Below are 6141 nucleotides of genomic sequence, written 5' to 3' on the forward strand. Positions count from 1 at the left end.
CAATTAATACTATTTTCCTTCGGGCTGCGCCCCTCAGGAAAACAGTACTATTGATCTCACCTCGGGCCCATAGTTTTAACCAGAACCTCTCATGGCAGTATATATTTGTATACTATCTACTGAAGATAGCAGATAGCAGATAGCATCATTCTTTGTAATTAAGGGACATTTGAGCTATTTACTGAAGATAGCATCATTCTTTGTAAAGAAGGGACATTTGAGCTATTTACTGAAGATAGCATCATTCTTTGTAAAGAAGGGACATTTGAGCTATATATTGACGTTATCATCATTCTTTGTAAAGAAGGGACTTTTGAGCTATCTACTAAAGATAGCATTATTCTATGTAATGAAGGGACATTTCAACTATCGAAGATAGCATCATCCTTCGTAATGAAGGGATATTTGAGCTATTATAGCTTCATTCTTTGTAATGAAGGGAACATTTGAGCTATCTACTGAGGATAGCATCATTCTTTGTAATGAAGGGACATTTGAGCTATCTACTGAAGATAGCTTCATTCTTTGTAATGAAGGGACATTTCAGCTATCGAAGATAGCTTTATTCTCTAAAATGAAGGGACATTTGAGTTATCTATTGAAGATAGCTTCATTCTTTGTAATAAATGGACAGTTGAGTTATGTAATGAACATAGCATCTTTCTTTGAAATGAAGGGGCATTTGAGCTATCTACTAAAGGCAGCACCATTCTTTGTAATGAAGGGATATTTGAGCTATCTACTGAAGCTAGCTTCATTCTTTGTAATGAAGGGACAATTGAGCTATCTATTGAAGATAGCATCATTCTTTGTAATAAAGGGATATTTGAGCTATCTACTGAAGCATCATTCTTTGTAAAGAAGGGACATTTGAGCTATATATTGACGTTATCATCATTCTTTGTAAAGAAGGGACTTTTGAGCTATCTACTGAAGATAGCATCATTCTTTGTAAAGAAGGGACATTTGAGCTATATATTGACGTTATCATCATTCTTTGTAAAGAAGGGACTTTTGAGCTATCTACTGAAGATAGCATTATTCTATGTAATGAAGGGACATTTCAACTATCGAAGATAGCATCATCCTTCGAAATGAAGGGACATTTGAGCTATTATAGCTTCATTCTTTGTAATGAAGGGGACATTTGAGCTATCTACTGAAGATAGCATCATTCTTTGTAATGAAGGGACATTTGAGTTATTGTAGCTTCATTCTTAAGGGAACATTTGAGTTATCTACTGAGGATAGCATCATTCTTTGTAATGAAGGGACATTCTTTGTAATGAAGGGACATTTCACCTATCGAAGATAGCTTTATTCTCTGAAATGAAGGGACATTTGAGCTATCTATTGAAGATAGCTTCATTCTTTGTAATAAAGAGACAGTTGAGTTATGTAATGAACATAGCATCTTTATTTGAAATGAAGCGGCATTTGAGCTATCTACTGAAGGCAGCATCATTCTTTGTAATGAAGGGATATTTGAGCTATCTATTGAAGATAGCATCATTCTTTGTAATAAAGGGACATTTGAGTTATTGTAGCTTCATTCTTAAGGGAACATTTGAGTTATCTACTGAGGATAGCATCATTCTTTGTAATGAAGGGACATTCTTTGTAATGAAGGGACATTTCACCTATCGAAGATAGCTTTATTCTCTGAAATGAAGGGACATTTGAGCTATCTATTGAAGATAGCTTCATTCTTTGTAATAAAGAGACAGTTGAATTATGTAATGAACATAGCATCTTTATTTGAAATGAAGCGGCATTTGAGCTATCTACTGAAGGCAGCATCATTCTTTGTAATGAAGGGATATTTGAGCTATCTATTGAAGATAGCATCATTCTTTGTAATAAAGGGACATTTGAGTTATTGTAGCTTCATTCTTAAGGGAACATTTGAGTTATCTACTGAGGATAGCATCATTCTTTGTAATGAAGGGACATTTGAGCTATCTACTGAAGATAGCATCATTCTTTGTAATGAAGGGACATTTGAGTTATCAATTGAAGATAGCATCATTCCTTGTAATGAAGGGATATTTGAGCTATCTACTGAAGATAGCATCATTCTTTGTAACGGAGAGACATTTCAACTGTTGAAGATAGCATCATTCTTCGTAATGAAGGGACATTTGAGCTATCTACTGAAGATAGCATCATTCTTTGTAAAGAAGGGACATTTGAGCTATCTACTGAAGATAGCATCATTCTTTGTAAAGAAGGGACATTTGAGCTATCTACTGAAGATAGCATCATTCTTTGTAATGAAGGGACATTTGAGCTATATATCTACTGAAAATAGCATCATTCTTTGTAATGAAGGGACATTTGAGCTATCTAATGAAGATAGCATCATTCTTTGTAACGGAGGGACATTTCAACTATTGAAGATAGCATCATTCTTCGTAATGAAGGGACATTTGAGCCATCTACTGAAGATAGCATCATTCTTTGTAAAGAAGGGACATTTGAGCTATCTACTGAAGATAGCATCATTCTTTGTAATGAAGGGACATTTGAGCTATCTACTGAAGATAGCATCTTTCTTTGTAATGAAGGGACATTTGAGCTATCTACTGAAGATAGCATCATTCTTTGTAATGAAGGGACATTTGAGCTATCTACTGAAGATAGCATCATTCTTTGTAATGAAGGGACATTTGAGCTATCTACTGAAGATAGCATCTTTCTTTGTAATGAAGGGACATTTGAGCTATCTACTGAAGATAGCATCATTCTTTGTAATGAAGGGACATTTGAGCTATCTACTGAAGATAGCATCATTCTTTGTAATGAAGGGACATTTGAGCTATATATTGACGTTATCATCATTCTTTGTAAAGAAGGGACTTTTGAGCAATCTACTGAAGCTGGCATTATTCTATGTAATGAAGGGACATTTCAACTATTGAAGATAGCATCATTCTTCGTAATGAAGGAGATATTTGAGCTATCTACTGAAGATAGCATCATTCTTTGTAAAGAAGGGACATTTGAGCTATCTACTGAAGATAGCATCATTCTTTGTAATGAAGGGACGTTTGAGCTATCTACTGAAGATAGCTTCATTCTTTGTAATGAAGGGACATTTCAACTATCGAACCATGATGATCGTAATGAAGGGACATTTGAGCTACAGCATCATTCTTTATAACGAAGGGACTTTTGAGCTATCTACTGAAGATAGCATTATTCTATGTAATGAAGGGACATTTCAACTATCGAAGATAGCATCATCCTTCGTAATGAAGGGACATTTGAGCTATTGTAGCTTTATTCTTAAGGGAACATTTGAGCTATCTACTGAGGATAGCATCATTCTTTGTAATGAAGGGACATTTGAGCTATCTACTGAAGATAGCATCATTCTTTTTAATGAAGGAACATTTGAGCTATCTACTGAAGATAGCATCATTCGTTGTAATGAAGGGACATTTGAGCTATCTACTGAAGATAGCATCATTCTTTGTAACGGAGGGACATTTCAACTATTGAAGATAGCATCATTCTTCGTAATGAAGGGACATTTGAGCCATCTACTGAAGATAGCATCATTCTTTGTAAAGAAGGGACATTTGAGCTATCTACTGAAGATAGCATCATTCTTTGTAATGAAGGGACATTTGAGCTATCTACTGAAGATAGCATCTTTCTTTGTAATGAAGGGACATTTGAGCTATATATCTACTGAAAATAGCATCATTCTTTGTAATGAAGGGACATTTGAGCTATCTACTGAAGATAGCATCATTCTTTGTAATGAAGGGACATTTGAGCTATCTACTGAAGATAGCATCTTTCTTTGTAATGAAGGGACATTTGAGCTATCTACTGAAGATAGCATCATTCTTTGTAATGAAGGGACATTTGAGCTATCTACTGAAGATAGCATCATTCTTTGTAATGAAGGGACATTTGAGCTATATATTGACGTTATCATCATTCTTTGTAAAGAAGGGACTTTTGAGCAATCTACTGAAGCTGGCATTATTCTATGTAATGAAGGGACATTTCAACTATTGAAGATAGCATCATTCTTCGTAATGAAGGGATATTTGAGCTATCTACTGAAGATAGCATCATTCTTTGTAAAGAAGGGACATTTGAGCTATCTACTGAAGATAGCATCATTCTTTGTAATGAAGGGACGTTTGAGCTATCTACTGAAGATAGCTTCATTCTTTGTAATGAAGGGACATTTCAACTATCGAACCATGATGATCGTAATGAAGGGACATTTGAGCTACAGCATCATTCTTTATAACGAAGGGACTTTTGAGCTATCTACTGAAGATAGCATTATTCTATGTAATGAAGGGACATTTCAACTATCGAAGATAGCATCATCCTTCGTAATGAAGGGACATTTGAGCTATTGTAGCTTTATTCTTAAGGGAACATTTGAGCTATCTACTGAGGATAGCATCATTCTTTGTAATGAAGGGACATTTGAGCTATCTACTGAAGATAGCATCATTCTTTTTAATGAAGGAACATTTGAGCTATCTACTGAAGATAGCATCATTCGTTGTAATGAAGGGACATTTGAGCTATCTACTGAAGATAGCATCATTCTTTGTAACGGAGGGACATTTCAACTATTGAAGATAGCATCATTCTTCGTGATGAAGGGACATTTTAGCTATCTACTGAAGATAGCATCATTCTTTGTAAAGAAGGGACATTTGAGCTATCTACTGAAGATACCATCATTCTTTGTAATGAAGGGACATTTGAGCTATCTACTGAAGATAGCATCATTCTTTGTAATGAAGGGACATTTGAGCTATCTACTGAAGATAGCATCATTCGTTGTAATGAAGGGACATTTGAGCTATCTACTGAGGATAGCATCATTCTTTGTAAAGAAGGGACACTTGAGCTATCTACTGAAGATAGCATCATTCTTTGTAATGAAGGGACATTTGAGCTATCTACTGAAGATAGCATCATTCGTTGTAATGAAGGGACATTTGAGCTATCTACTGAAGATAGCATCATTCTTTGTAACGGAGGGACATTTCAACTATTGAAGATAGCATCATTCTTCGTAATGAAGGGACATTTGATCTATAGCATCATTCTTTGTAAAGAATGGACATTTGAGCTTTATACTGAAGATAGCATCATCCTTTGTAAAGAAGGGACATTTGAGTTATCTACAGAAGATAGTATCATTCTTTGTAAAGGGACACTTGAGCTATCTACTGTAGATAGCATCATTCTTTGTAATGAAGGGACATTTCAACTATCGAACCATAATGATCGTAATGAAGGGACATTTGAGCTACAGCATCATTCTTTGTAATGAAGGGACGTTTGAGCTATCTACTGAAGATAGCTTCATTCTTTGTAATGAAGGGACATTTCAACTATCGAATCATAATGATCGTAATGAAGGTCATTTGAGCTATAGCATCATTCTTTGTAATGAAGGGAACATTTGAGACATTTACTGAAGATAGCATCATTCTTTGTAAAGAAGGGACATTTTGAGCTATATATTGAAGATAGCATCATTCTTTGTAAAGAAGGGACATTTGAGCTATCTACTGAAGATATCATTCTTCTATGTAATGAAGGGACATTTCAGCTATAGCTTCATTCTTTGTAATGAAGGGAGATTTTAGCTATCTACTAAAGATAGCATCATTCTTTGCAATGAAGGGACATTTGAGCTACCTACTGAAGATAACATCATATTTGATATGAGGGGACATTTCAGCTTCATTTAGCAATCTTTGGTATTGCGGTACTTTCGAGCTATATAACGATAGCAATATTCTTTGCTATGAATATACCTAATAATATTACAATTGGAGTTTAGGTGCCCTTTAGGTGCATGTATTATTGTCAACCTCTGTCATCCATCAGGACGGCATTTGTCTATCTTAGTTTATCAAGGATTTTAAAATAGTGTCTTAGATTTTAAAGTTCTGGCTCTTTGATGATAACATCAATCTTTGTTATAAAGGGACGTTTGTGCTTTTCAATCCAAGTTATAAAGGGACGTTTGAGCTATCTGCTAAAGTTAGCATCATTTTATTTGTAATGAAGGGACATTTGATCTACCGAAGATCGCATTATTTTTTGCGATAGAGGAACATTTGAGCTATATAATGAAGAATTATA

This window comes from Amphiura filiformis, chromosome 9 (assembly GCF_039555335.1).
Source record: "Amphiura filiformis chromosome 9, Afil_fr2py, whole genome shotgun sequence".
Taxonomy (NCBI): domain Eukaryota; kingdom Metazoa; phylum Echinodermata; class Ophiuroidea; order Amphilepidida; family Amphiuridae; genus Amphiura; species Amphiura filiformis.